At 45.2% G+C, this 14,766-nt stretch overlaps 1 protein-coding gene across 2 annotated transcripts in view; it reads left to right on the top strand.

The window, feature by feature from the left end:
• The window catches only part of LOC125915500 (zinc finger protein 432-like), a 50,528-nt gene that overhangs the window by 11,671 nt on the left and 24,091 nt on the right, over positions 1–14,766 (top strand). The window contains exons 4-6 of one of the 2 annotated variants that reach the window (XR_007455683.1): positions 5,020–8,875; positions 11,530–11,654; positions 11,927–12,021. The exons of the other annotated variant lie outside the window; for it this stretch is intronic. The gene's annotated coding sequence lies outside the window, so the exon portion shown is untranslated. The remainder of the gene's footprint in view (positions 1–5,019; positions 8,876–11,529; positions 11,655–11,926; positions 12,022–14,766) is intronic. 2 annotated transcript variants of the gene reach the window in all.

The following is a 14,766-nucleotide window of genomic DNA, read 5'->3' as shown; positions in this document are numbered from 1 at the left end:
TTTGTTCTAGCTCTGTGAAGAATGCTGGTGTTACTTTGATAAGGATTGCATTGAATATGTAGATTGCTTTGGGTAGTATCGACATTTTAACAGTATTTTTTCTGCCTATCCAGGAGCATGGAATCTTTTTCCATGTTTTGTGTCTTCTTCAATTTCTTTCATAAGCTTTCTAGTTTTCAGTGTGTAGATTTTTCACCTCTTTGGTCAGATTTATTCCTAGGTATTTTATGGTTTTTGGTGCAACTGTAAATGGGATCGATTCCTTGATTTCTCTTTCTGTCGCTTCATTGTTGGTGTATAGGATGAAGGAGTCTTTTTAATGTGTTCCATACATGAGGATCTTTCCTTGGTTCATTGTTTGAAATATTTTCTGATTACCTTAAATGGTTTTTTGGTAGCCTTGTACACGTGGGCACCGACAGCCGTGAGCAACAACAGCAATAACAAATTATTTTCAGAGATGACTTTGTACGAGGGGAAACAAAGTTGATCGAAACAAGCAAATAAGTGTAACGTCTTGTGGGGAAAAGTCCGGGAAGATCGGTGGGACAGCAGTGGAATTGTGTGCGAGGCCCCAGAGCTGCTGGAGGAGCTGGGAGTCTAGCTGGGGCCTCTAAGCTTAGGTCTTCAGGGATGGGAGTAACTCTTTGGTAAGACGCCTTTGAGCAGCTGTATGAGGAGTGTGAGGGCCTCGGGTGAACTGAGCTGCCAGAGGACATCATTGCAAGTTCAAAGGCCTGAGGCAGGAACATGTGTGAGGAACCTCAGGGAAGCTGGTGTGAGTACAGGGAAGGGAGCCAGAGGGACAGTGGCTGGTGATCACATGGAGATAAGGGCAATGGGGTAGCGGCTGGAGTTAGATTAGACATCTCGTGTATGACCTTGGAAGCACATTTCAAGGACTTGATGTTTTTAAAATATTTTTTTTATTTTTGAGAGAGAGAGAGAGAGAGAAGACAGACCGGGAAGGGGCAGAGAGAGAGGGAGAGACAGAATCCCAAGCAGGCTCTGTGCCGTAAGCGCAGAGCCCAATGCGGGGCTTGAACTCATGAACAGTGAGATCGTGACCTGAACTGAAATCAAGAGTCAGTCACTTAAACAACTGAGCCACCCAGGCGCCCCAAGGACTTGATATTTTTAAATAACGAGATAAGAAAGCATTAGGGAGTTTTCAGTAGAGAATGAATACAAAATCACTTCTATTTAAAATGATGGCTTTGGCTACTTTGTAGAAAGGAGATGGTAGCAGACAGGCTGAGGGCTGAAGTCCAGCTGGGAACCTGTTGCTATGGTCCAGGACACCTGGGCAGAGAGGGTGAGGGTCGGTCAGCTTCTGAACGTGTTTATAAAGAGGGCAGAAATAATTTCCTACTGAAGTACGTAGACGCTGCGAGAGAAGACACAGAAGCAGGATGACAGGAAGTCTTTCGGTGTGAGTCCGGAAGGAGTAGAGTTTCCATTTCTGAGATGAAGACGACGTGCGGAGGAGGAGGTGTGGGTTGAGGAGTCGTGAGTTCTGTTTTGCACATTGTACATCAGACTGTGCTCACGCGTGTCCAGGCTAGCATGCTGCGTTTGGATATGGCAGAGGAGTCCAGGGAGAGTTTAGGACTAGAGATGGAAATATGGATTGAGTATATCTCGTGTCGTATGTGGACAGATTAAGAAGAGCCTTGGACAGAGGTGCCTGGGTGGCTCAGTCAGTTAAACGTCCAACTTCCTCTGAGGTCATGATCTCGCCGTCCGTGAGTTCAAGCCCATTGTTGGGCTCTGTGCTGATCGCTCAGAGCCTGGGGCCTGCTTCTGATTCTGTCTCCCTTTCTCTCTGCCCCTCTCTACTCATGCTCTGTGTGTGTGTCTCTCTGTCTCAAGGAATCAGAAGGTGGCCATTTGTTAAACACAGGGTTTCCCAGACCCTTTCTTTTGAGAGTGTGTTTTTGTTAGCTTCAGGGTGATGGCCTGGGCTGGTCTATATATGATGCTGTAAAACAGGCCCTCTTGAGCCTAATTGGTTGAGCCACAGTCTTCATATGTGCTGGAGGAAATTGAATTTAGTAAGAAGTAAAGCAATATATTCTAGAAGTAGGATTTTAGTAGAAAGTAGAGAACAGGGGCTTCTGGGCAGCTCAGTTGGTTGAGTGTCTGACTTCGGCTCAGGTCATGATCTTGCAGGTTCGTGAGTCGGAGCCCTGCGTCGGGCTCTCTGCTGTCAATACAGAGCCCACTTTGGATCCTCTGTCCCCCTTCTCTCTCTCCACCTCCCCTGCTCGCATGCATGAGTGCACTCTTCCTGTCTCTCTCAAAAATAAATAATAAACATAAAAAAAAAAAGAAAACGGGACAAATTGGCATGTAAAACGTGGAGGTTCAGCTTTGAATGAGGCGTCTTGCACTACAGTTCTGGGCTGGGTGAAGTTAATTGTCAGTGAACGGTAAAGCTAGGAGTACTTTAGAAACCGAGGGGAAACGGCTCACAGTGACGCAGAGTGGGAGAAGGGTCGATGGAAACCAAGATGTATATGTAGAATTTTGAAAGAGGGGCACCTGGCTGGCCCAGTCCATTAAGCGTCCGACTCTCGATTTCGGCTCAGGTCATGATCTCACGGTTCGTGAGTTTGAGCCCCGTGTCGGGCTCTGTGCTGACAGCATGGAACCTGCTTGGGATTCTCTCTTTCTCCTTCTCTTTCTGCCCTCTTCACCCCCGCTCATTCTCTCTCTCTCTCTCAAAATAAAAAAGTAAACTTAAAAAAAAAAGAATTTAGGAAAAAGATGCTATTGGGGGCAAGGTGTCGATTTGGGGGCTCATTACACTGACATGGGAACAGTTGGAATATTCCTTGTGTGCAAGTACAAAATGTAAATGTGACAGAAGAAGGTGACAGCCCCTCGTGTGGTATTGTGATGTAAGAAACACGTATTTGGTCTTTTGCCCTGGTTCCTGGCACAGAGTGTCTACAACCCTTGTAATTTCCTGACTATGGGCATGTTTATTTCCCTTATTAATGTAGACAATGTTTGTTGCTTCTCCCTGGGTTTTTTTTTCCCCCTTTGGTATTTTTGTTTCTAATTAAATTTTTAGTTTTAATTCCGCTATAGTTAACATACGGTGTTATATTCACTTCAGGTGTCCGATACAGTGATTCGACAATTGGACGCACTACTCAGTGCTGATCATGATAGATAAACGCAATCTTAATCCCCTTCACCTATTTCACCTACCCCCACCCTCCTCCCCTCTGGTAACCGTCAGTTTGTTTTCTATAGTTGAGAGTATGTTTTTTTGGTTTGTCTCTCTCTCTTTTTTTTTTTTTTCCCTTTGTGTATTTTTGTTTCTTTTTTTGAGAGAGCATGCACTTGCGAGCAGGGGAGGAGCAGAGAGAGAGGGAGAGAGTCTTAAGCAGGCTCCATAGTCATTATGGATCCTGACCCGGGACTCAACCTCATGAACCATGAGATTATGACCTGAGCTGAAAGCAAGAGTCGGACACTTAACAGACTGAGCCACCCAGGCGCCCCTGTTTTTGTTTCTTAAAGTTCACATATGAGTGAAATCATATGGTATTTGTCTTCCTCCATGGGCTTTTTTTTTTTTTTTTTAATGTTCATTTATTTGTTTTGAGAGAGACAGCTGGGGAGGGGCAGAAAGAGAGGGAGAGAGAGAATCCCAAGCAGGCTCTGCACTGTCAGCACAGAGCCCGATGTGGAGCTCGATCTCACAAACCGTGAGATCATGACCAGAGCTGAAATCAAGAGGTGGACCCTTAACTGACTGAACCATACAGGCGCCCCAGTCCATGGGCTGTTTAAAACCCAAACTCCTGGCGCGCCTGGGTGGCTCAGTCAGTTGAACATCCAATTCTTGATTTCATCTCAGGTCATGCTCTCACGGTTTGTGAGTTCGAGTCCCGCATGGGGTTCTGTGATGACGGCACAGAGCCTGCTTGGGTTTCTCTGTCTCCCTCTCTCTCTGCCTCCCCGCCGCCCCCAACACTCTCTCTTTCAAAAATAAATAAATAAACATTTAAAAACCCAAACTCCTAATGTTCCAGTAATTGTAAACATGGTCCCGTACTTTCATCTTTCAACGTACTCATTTATCCAAGTGCGAACCCAACCAGTTTCCTGTCTTTATGTGACATTTATACACTGGTGATTTCTACACTGTTATTTCTAGTTGAGACCTTTCTTAGGATTTGCATATCCAATCAAGCTCTTCGTGTCTGTATCAGCTATCCAAAACGCCTCTGAAGGCTGATACGCTCGCTTAATTTCCCCACATTCCAAACCCCAATAATATTTCCCATCTCATTAAAAGTCACTACCCACCTGTCAATTGGCCCAGGTCAAATACTTCAGAATAAGACCTGATTCCTCACGTGTATTAATTCCCCCCAAGTTGAAGTTGTGAGCGAGTCTTGTCTTTCCTCTCTCCACATTATGTTCTGACTTCCTCCACCTCCCTCTCCATTGCTCCCTGAACCCACTTTTCACAGTTTGTAGCTTTGCAGCTTTCTCTGTCACTGCTTGCTTAATTTGGTTTTTCCTAACTAGAACGTATGCTCAGTGGAAACAGGAAATGTGTGTCTATGTCCTCATCACCAGCACAATGCCTGGTACACGGTCATAGTTTCCTAAGGATTTATGGATGTATGAATGTGTCCCACGACATTTTAAAACGGATATCCTTCTATCTCCTCTGGGAACTTGGTTTTATTGTACTTTCTTAGCATGCTTTGTAAGGTCACAGTTAGAAAGGAGCCAAATCTATGTTTATTCATTTTGAGTGATCTAACCTTATTTATGCACTGACTATTCTTCCCTTTTTTCTTTGCTTATATTATTGTGCTTAACCTTTGTTCAAATGATAACAAACATATTTCCTGGAGTTTCTTTAAAATGAGGTCATAGGGTTGTCAATAAGGAACCAACCTACACAGATCCACTTGAGAAATAGTTTTAGTGTATATCAAGCTGATATATCAAGCTCATGGAAAGATTCATTCTTCTCTTCTTTCCTAGAGATCAAGAAAGATGGTGGCCATCTACAGGGGCACTTGCAAAATCAAAGATGTCCAAAGGGAATGAAACAATGCCATGAACATAATGCATTTGGAAACACTGTTCATCGGAGTAAAAGTAATTTTCCTGTAAGGCAAAGTCATGACATCTTTGACTTACATGGGAAAACACTGAAGTCAAATTTAAGTTCAGTTAACCGGAACAGAAGCTACGAAGTAAAGAACCTGACTGAGGTTAATGGGGACATGAAATCCTTTTCCCGTACAAAGCATGACCAGTATTGTATTGAAATTAAATTTCCTGAATGTGGAAATTCTGCCAATACAAATTCCCAATTCATCAAGCATCAGAGAACTCAAAAGACAGAGAAACCCCACGTATGTGGTGAGTGTGGAAAGGGCTTCTTCAAGAAGTCTCGGCTCACAGATCATCAGAGAGTGCACACAGGAGAGAAGCCTCATGGATGCAGCATATGCGGCAAAGCCTTTTCCAGAAAGTCCAGGCTCACCGAACACCAGAAAACGCACATAGGAGAGAGGCGGTACGCGTGCACTGAATGTGACAGATCATTCCCCAAGAAATCACGGCTCCTTGTGCATCAGAAAACTCACACAGGAGAGAAACCCTATGTGTGCAGTGAGTGTGGAAAAGGCTTCTTCAAGAAGTCTCGGCTCATTAACCATCAGAGAGTTCACACGGGAGAGAAGCCCCATGGATGCAGTCTGTGTGACAAGGCATTTTCCAGAAAGTCCAGGCTCATTGAACACCAGAGAACTCACACAGGAGAAAAACCTTACGAATGCACCCAATGTGACAAAACATTCCGCTGGAAGTCGCAGCTCAACGCCCATCAGAAGACTCATACAGGAGAGAAACCGTATATATGCAGTGATTGTGGGAAAGGCTTCATTCAGAAGGGCAATCTCATCGTACACCAGCGGACGCACACTGGGGAGAAACCTTACGTATGCAGTGACTGTGGAAAAGGCTTCATTCAGAAGGGCAATCTCCTTAAACATCAACGCATTCACACTGGAGAGAAACCCTATGTATGCACTGAATGTGGGAAAGGCTTTAGCCAGAAGACCTGCCTCATATCCCATCAGCGATTTCACACTGGAAAGACGCCCTTTGTGTGTAGTGAGTGTGGAAAATCCTGTTCCCACAAGTCCGGTCTCATTAACCACAGGAGGATTCACACAGGAGAGAAACCCTATACCTGCGGTGACTGCGGGAAGGCCTTTAGAGATAAGTCGTGCCTTAACAGACACCGGAGGACTCATACAGGAGAGAGGCCCTACAGGTGCACTGACTGTGGGAAGGCTTTCTCCCACCTGTCTTGCCTCGTTTACCATAAGGGAATGTTGCACGCAAGAGAGAAAGGTGTACGTCCAGTCACGGTGGGGAATCCTTTCTCAGAGAGCCACAGCCCATCACGTTCAAGTGATAGCACGCAGGAGAAAGACCCTGTTAACGTGTCCAGGCCAATGCCTTCTGTAGCGGCTCAGACTTCGTTACGCCTCTGCGGGCTCCTAGCAAATAGGAACACAGCCACGGTGGGACAGCCAGGTGCTAGATGTGCACCACCAGCAGATAACCGAGTTTGCACAGGAAAAAGCACACAGGCATAAAGTGTGATACAATCTAGGTGGAAAGCCCCTGAATAAAACCTGCCAGGTCAGTGTGTGGCTGACAGGCGTATACTGAGACGCATAGTGTGAAGCCCGGGAATAGTATAAAAAGACAAATAGAATAAAGATCTGGAAAGCCTTTGTGGAAAGATAGAGCCTACCAGGTGTCTCACGGGTCCCATATCAGCAGTGAGCTCATAGCTGGTAGAAATATAATGACTGTGGGAAAGTCCTTCCCCAGAGAGAAGACCTCACTAGGTGCCAGACGGTTCCCACAGGAGAGAAACTGTTGGAAGAGCTTTGAAGGCAGTGACTGTGGCAGGACTGTCACTGAAGCATCCTCAGGCTGGGGAAATCCTACAGAAAAAAAGGACTCTGAGCACACCAACTGTGGAATGTCTTCAGCAAAATAGCAGCAAACACATCCAGCGAATACGCCCTGTGAAAGTGAATATTTCAGAGATTTCTGCCAGAAGTCTAGACTCATTCCACACAGTGAGCATTTCAGGACAATATACCTTGAATCAGACTCCTAATTGATGTGATGGTGACTCCTTAATTCAAAGGAGGTGGTAGATGGTGCACATCAGTGGTTAGAACTGTAACAGTGCACCCCCCCTTTTCTGGGGGGGCGCATGAACCTTTCATTCCCACCCAGGATCAGTATTTGGTTAGCTCCTGTATTATTTTGGTTCTAAATTTATTCGGTTAATTTTAGACCACTGAAGTCCTTCAAAAGGAAGCTGAATACATTTAATTCAGTGTTGTACCGTGGCATATTTGGATGCGTTTGACTTTGTAAATATCCCCCAAAGGAACAACTACTCGGAACTCCTGAATAACATATCCGTCAAGTTCTTTGCCTAGAAGACAGTTCCCAGCCGGTACACACACTGCTCAGAAAACCTTTCATTAGCTATTTCCATACATGATCTACAGATGCTGACAGTAGTGAACTAAATAAGAATCCTTGCTGCCTTTGAAGTGTTTTTTTTTTCTTTTTAAACTGAATTACATGCATATAGCACTTTGACCTTCCAGCACACGTAATCAGAGGATAGATACACCTACATTAGTTGAAAGGGACATAAGGTAAAAGGTACAAAGTATCATGGTAATTTCTTGCTCGAGGGTCATGTTATTATTTGGACAGGGATGGGGAAAAGACTCAGTTGGTTTTACATGTGTAAAATAGGATGTGGATTCTTTGTTAAAAGATACTTTCTTTCTACCTGGATTATAAATCCCTACCCAGATAGTTTATAGATTTTCGCATATTCCCCAGCCCATAGCAGACTGGAAACAAATCCCATGGCTTTGTAAGGCGACTGAAAGTAAATGTGTGCCCTAAATGAATGACCCACTAGACTAATCAATCAAGCGGATTTTTGTTCACTTAAGGAAAGGAGCTATGGGAAAGAAATTTCAAAGATCAGAAAATTATAAAAAGAAAAAAAAAGAATCCTGAATAGAGGCCCCTGGCAATAGAGAAAGGGCAGATCAGAGAAGGAATAGGATCCTCAGAGCAAGCCCAATTGATAGAAAATGACGTCACCTCCAAAAAGGAGGACAGTGCGTTAGATGGGTGGAGGTGAGATTCTTTTGATGCTGTGAAGCGCCCTGACCCTCGCTCCACAGTCTGCCCCCTGTTAGAGCTTTTATCTCAGGGATCCCAGCTCCTTTGTGATGTGATGAACTGGGACACGTAGCTTCATCACGCTCACTGTCCTGGGAACGGGGCCTTGTCCTCTCTCCTGTACTCAGGGTTCTTTCCCTTGCTTCAGGAAAGATCTGTCCAGCTTAAAAGCGGAGTGCTGATTACAAGGGAAAAAAGTGGAAATTTGTCATCAAGTGGCTGTCTCATCATTGAATTCCAAACACTGGGTTTTTGAGGAATTTACTGCAACAGATGTTTTTTTGAGCGCCTACACTGTGCCAGGCACTGTTGTAGACATGGGGTACACACTGCTGAACAAAACATGCAAAATAATGGCCTCTGGAAGGATGGATTTGGGACAGATGCTCTTCAAAGAATCAGAAATGGACTCTTGTTCGGCTCAGGCTTCAGGTCATCTCCACTCTTCGTGTCGCGAATCTGCACCGCCTCTCGTGGCCCGTGTCTTTGTCCTTGAACCTTCAGTCGGGGTCCCTGAAGGGGCTGCCCAGGCCTGCCTCGAACCCTGAGGCCCAGGTGCTGACTCACCTTTCCGAGGCTGGCGTCCCAGGTAAATAAAACATTTTAGTAGGATAGGTAATTCCAGATGGTCCTCTTTGAGAAGGCCATGTCTGTTTACATCCTCTAGGCTCCACCCCTCACCTTCATAAAAATCGTAACAATTACTAAGCGTGCTGACTGCCAGATGATAATGGCATTGTTGGTTACTTAGACTCTGGAATGCTCCATTTCCATCTTCGTGTATTTTAGGGAACTGCTTTTCTACCTTTGAAGCCTCATCATTTTCCCCTCGGTCCAGGTGCCACGTTCTCAGCTGTGGCACAGGGTGACGAGTGAGGATCCTAAGGTCTAAGGGCTTGGGTCTACATGGGTCACTGCCTTGTCTGGCTCAGTGGGGTGGGTGTATTAGTCTTCTCGGGCTGTCATAGCAGAGCACAGACTGGCTGGCTTACGCAGCAGACATTTCTCACAACTCTGGAGGCTAAAGTCTGAGATCAAGGTCCCCACGGTTGGTTCCTTCCGAGGTCTTTCCTCGACTTGTACGTGCCACCTTCTCCCTGTGTCCTCATGTGGTATCTGGTCCAGGTTTCTTTTTCTTTTTTTAATTCATTTTTATTAAAAAAATTTTTTAATGTTCATTTATTTGGGGGGGAGGACAGAGCGTGAGAGGGGGAGGGGCAGAGAGAGCAGGAGACACAGATCGGAAGCAGGCTCCAGGCTCTGAGCTGTCAGCACAGAACCCGACGAGAATGGACTCCCGAGGTCATGACCTGAGCTGAAGTCAGACGCTTAACCGACTGAGCCACCAAGGCGCCCAATATATATGTATATTTAATAGTTAATATTTATGCATATATCGTATGTATATTCAGCAAACAAGTGAGTTCCCTTTTACCTTGCAGGTCCCCAAGACCACCCTCAGGTATGCTAATTTGCTAAGAAGACTCAGAACTCAGAAAGCCTTTTATACTCAAGGTTACATTTATGATAGAAAGAATAGAGATTAAAACAGCCAAGGAAAAGCCACAGCGTGACTTGGAGGGCGGCTGTGTGTCCGTGCACCCCTGGAGAGGCTGGAGACTGAAGGCGGACATGCGTGTGTCCTGCCCAGCTGATTGAGCCCCCACACGGAGCAGACATCAAGGCTCGGGAGTTTTCTGTTGGCAGTTTCCCCTGCCTTCTGTCGCAGGTGCATGCTGAGGAAGTAACACTGCCCGTGGCTCCATTGTGGGAGGTCATCTGGAAGCTCCGTGTCTGGGACTTTGCTGTGCTCTGCCCTTTGCGCCACTTTTCTTGGCTCATGTTAACCTGTATCCTTTAACTATCATAAGCTGTAACAGGTTTCAGTGAGCTCTGAGTCCCGCTAGCAAATTATCATGGTCTTTCGGAATATTCTGCCCAGCTGCAGTAGCTCTGCTGCATTTTGGGTAATTTCTAGTTCACTAATTATCCCTTCAGTGCCTCTAATATGCTTTCAACCTGTGGGGGTGTTTCTTTTTTTCAGATGTACTGTTCCTCAATTCTGCCTACCTGTCTCTTTATAGTTCCTGTTCCTTAGACATTTTAAAATACTCCTGGCGACATTTTAAAAAGATGTTTATTTATTTATTCTGAGAGGGGGTGCAGAGAGAGAATCCCAAGCAGGCCCCACACTGTTGGCTCAGAGCCTGATGTGGGGGCTCGAACCCACGAACTGGGAGATCACGACCTGAGCTGAAACCAAGAATCAGACACTTAACTGACTGTGCCACCCAGGTGCCCTACCTTGCAACACTTTTTAAAAATTCCTTAGAACATTTTAAACACACTTATTAAACATGACATATCTTGTAATTCTGGCATCTCTTGTCTCCACATGGTTAATTCAGATCCACCAAGTCTGGGAAGGCCCTTGATGAGTGTAATAATATGTTTTATTAATCTTGTTTTATTAATATTGATTAATCTTGTTTTATTAATCTTAATATCAAGATTAATGTTTGGCAAGTGTATAATGTTTGGCAAGTAAGTACTCCCATGTATATGATTCTTGGTTGGCAAGAGAATGTCATATCTACTTATTACAGAAATTTCTGATTTGTCAAATAAATGGACTATTGAATGTATAAATGCAGAATATCCCAATAGTATTTTCCTTCTACAGACTGATTTAAAATAGTTTTTAATGTTTATTTATTTTTGAGAGAGAGACAGAGTGTGAGCGGGGAAGGGGCAGAGAGAGGGAGACATAGAATCCAAAGTGGCCTCCAGGCTCCGAGCTGTTAGCACAGAGCCTGATGTGGGGCTCGAACTCACAAACCGTGAATCATGACCTGAACCAAAGTTGGATGCTTAACTGACTGAGCCATCCAGGTGCCCCTACAAAGTGGTTTTTAAAAAACTGCTTGTGGAGCTCCTGAGTGGATCAGTTGGTTAAGCATCTGACTTTGGCTCAGGTCATAATCTCACAGTTCATGGGTTCGAGCCCTGCGTCTGGAGGGGCAGAGAGAGAGAAAGACACAGAATCGGAAGCAGGCTCCGGGTTCCGAGCTGTCAGCCTAGAGCCTGACATGGGGCTCGAACCCACGAACTATGAGATCATGACCTGAGCTGAAGTCATACGCTTACCCAACTGAGCCACCCAGGCACCCCAAGAAAAAATAAAATCTTAAAAAAATAAATAAAAGGGAAACACTTCTATTAAACAGGACCATGTTATTACAGGAGTTACTGACACTGGAGGATGTGACCATGGACTTCATGTGGGAGGAGTGGCAGCTCCTGGCCCCCACCCAGAAGAACCTGCCGGGACGTGATGTTGGAGGACTACAGGAACCTGGTGTCAGTGGGTGAGGACAGCCCCCCTGTCATTCAGAGACTCCCCATCAGTGGCCTTTCCTCTGTCAGCTGCTTAACACTTCAGAGTATCTGCAGCGCTTTCCAGTGGTAGATTCTCGGGTCCTTCTCTGGCTTCAGACAAGAGTGCATAACGTGTCCACTCCTGTGAGAGAAGAACCCTGCCGTGCAGATGCGAAAACTGCCTCAGCCCCTCACGTGTAGCGTCCTCCCATCCCGACACACCCCAGCCCATCTCCAAGTGTCCTGTCTCTCCCATGGGCAGGGCATCAAGCCAACAAACCAGACGCGCTCTCCAAGCTAAATAAGGGGAAGAACCGTGGGCGATAGAAGAGGAAGTCCGCAGTGGAACCAGTCCAGGTGAGCAAGTGACAACAGCAAGGTGAATGGCTGAGGAGGTCACATTCTCACGAGCCAGGGAAGGTTCCAGGGCTGTGAGAGTGTCTGAGGATGTCTAAACAGCTGCCCCTCATATCCTTCCCTGATGAGAGCTTCTTTGTAGGAGTCGATAGGAAAATATGCCCCTTTTCTTCTTCCAAGAGCCGACCCCTGTTTATTTGATGTACATCTTAATTTTTTTAAAAGATTTTATTATTATTATTTTTAATGTTTTATTTATTTTTGAGAGACAGAGACAGAGACAGAGTACAAGCAGGGGAGGGGCAGAGAGAGAGGGAGAAGCAGGCTCCAGGCTCTGAGCTGTCAGCACAGAGCCTGACGTGGGGCTTGAACTTGTGAGCTGTGAGATCATGACCTGAGCCGAAATGGGACACTCAACCGGCTGAGCCACCCAGGCGCCCCTAAGATTTTATTTTTAAGTAATCTCTACATCCAATGTGGGGCTCAAAATTATGACCCTGAGATCAAGAGTCACATGATGTACTGACTGAGCCAGCCGGGCATTCCCATCTTGATTTTTGTCATTGTTTGCTTAGTTCTCTTCTTCCTACAGTTCTCAAGTCTTTTTTGTCCATTGTTGCAGTGTCTCTAACTACTTCTTCCACACTTCCATTGCTATGAAATTCCACCTTCTAAGTGTTACTCCAAACGTAGCTCTTTGAATTCAAAATAGTCTTCCAATTGGTTCATGTAACTGCCCCATTGCAAACTAGTGATTTCCCTTCCCAGCATTCAGCCTCGCTTTGGATGCTGTGTCCACACTGTAATCTGATCTCTGTGTTTCCATGGCTTCTTAGCTTCTTGTTCTAGACTAAATGTTTGTGTCCTCTCGAGATTCAGGTGTTGAAATCCTAATCCCCAAGGTGATGGTGTTATGAGATGTGGCCTTTGAGAGGTGATTAGGTCATGACGGTCCTGCCCTTTCTGCCATATTAGGTTGTAACTAGAAGGTACTGCCCACGAGGAAGCAGGCCTCACCAGACACCCAATCTGCTGGTACCCTGATCTGGGACTTCCCAGCCTCCAAAAATATGAAATACATTTCTGTCGGTTTTTGTTCTAGCAACCTGAATGAACTAATGAGACACTTCTCTTTCCCCACTCGGAAGTTGTCCAAAGATTCTGTTTTCCATTTCTTGTTCTGTTCTCCTGTCCTTAAACTTTCCCTTTAATTTGTGAGTTAAGCTTTTATTTTCAACAGAGACTCCTAAGTTCACAGAAACTCCTGAATGAATTCAGACTTTTTAGTAAGGAACTAAAATCACTTTCTCTAGAAGAAAATTTCTTCCACCTTCCTCTTTTTTTCCCCTTAAGTTTAGTGTCTTCTAACGGTTTAGAAAAATGAGTACTATAGAAGGTTAAGAATGGGGGGCACCTGGGTGGCTTAGTTAAGCATCTGACTTCAGCTCAGGTCATGATCTCATGGTTTGTAGATTTGAGCCCCACTTCCGGCTCTGTGCTGACAGGTGGGAGCCTGGAGCCTGCTTTGGATTCTGTATCTCCCTCTCCTCTGCTCCTCCCCTGCTTACACTCTGTTTCTCTCTCTCTCTCTCTTAAATATAAAAGAAGAAAGAAAGAGCAATGGAAATTAAGAAAGAGGTGGTGAGGTTGGAAGATCTAAGAGAGGCTGGTTTTCCAAAAACAGAACAAAAATGTCTTTCAGGAAAGTAAGAGCCATAAACGTCGTCGGGAGTTGCTGATTCAGCAAGAAAGATATAAACTAAGGGACAGGGATATGATCTTAGTGTTGTCTTCCCATTCATATAAGTGTGTGTGTGTGTGTGTGTGTGCGCGCGCGCGCGCGTGTGTGTATTGCTGCACTTTGAATTCTCTTTTCATGAAATGGTCTCTGACTGCTTGTTTTCCTTCTATGAATTCTCTTAGTGCTTTGTGCCCACAGCACTGAAACTCAGCCTTGAAAACATCGTATCTATTTTTCAAACATTTCTTAAATCCAAGGCTTTTGTTGGAGACCATGTGTATAATGCATGCATCCAGGCCTTTCTCTCTCAGCCTGGTTGATTAGAAAATCTGTATGCAATACAGGTTTTGAACACATAGTATTGTTGCTAGAATTCAAGGTTGAGGTTACATGTCAAAATGATTAGCAAAGGTGTGATACTGTGGAAATCTAGAGGAAATAGAACCTACAGTTATATAGAGAGCCTGGGGAATAACGCCACGATATGTGGGCGCATACCTTGATTTTAAATAAAGAAGGTAATGAAGGGCAAAGAAGAGAGGCATAAATAGTAAGAAATCTGCAAGGCCATGGCCAAGACTGCCACAGAGCAGCCTGAAGCCTCACAGAGGCCAGTGTCAGAGGGTATTTGTGGGGGCAGCACTGGAATGGAAACAGGTAAATGGGGTGATCAAGGCAATGTTATCTTTTTTATTTTTAAGTTTATTTATTTGAGAGAGAGAAAGCACGAGTTGGGGAGGGACGGGGGCGGGGTGGGAGAGAGAGAATCCCAAGCAGGCTCCACATCATTAGGGGAGAGCCCGATGCAGGACCCGAACTCACAAACTGTGAGATCACGACCTGAGCCGAAGTCGGACACTTAACCGACCGAGCCCCCCAGGCACCCTAAGGCGATATTAACTTTTATTGCCAGGCTGACTGTTTAGACTTTAGGTATTGGTAATTGAACTAGTTGAGGTAGCATGATGAATGGTAGGGGTTTTTTGTTGTTTTGTTTTTTCAGG

Source organism: Panthera uncia (assembly GCF_023721935.1).
Source record: "Panthera uncia isolate 11264 chromosome E2 unlocalized genomic scaffold, Puncia_PCG_1.0 HiC_scaffold_19, whole genome shotgun sequence".
Classification (NCBI taxonomy): Eukaryota; Metazoa; Chordata; class Mammalia; order Carnivora; family Felidae; genus Panthera; species Panthera uncia.
Note: the sequence above shows the minus strand (reverse complement) of the source record. Positions and strands in the feature narration are given on the sequence as shown.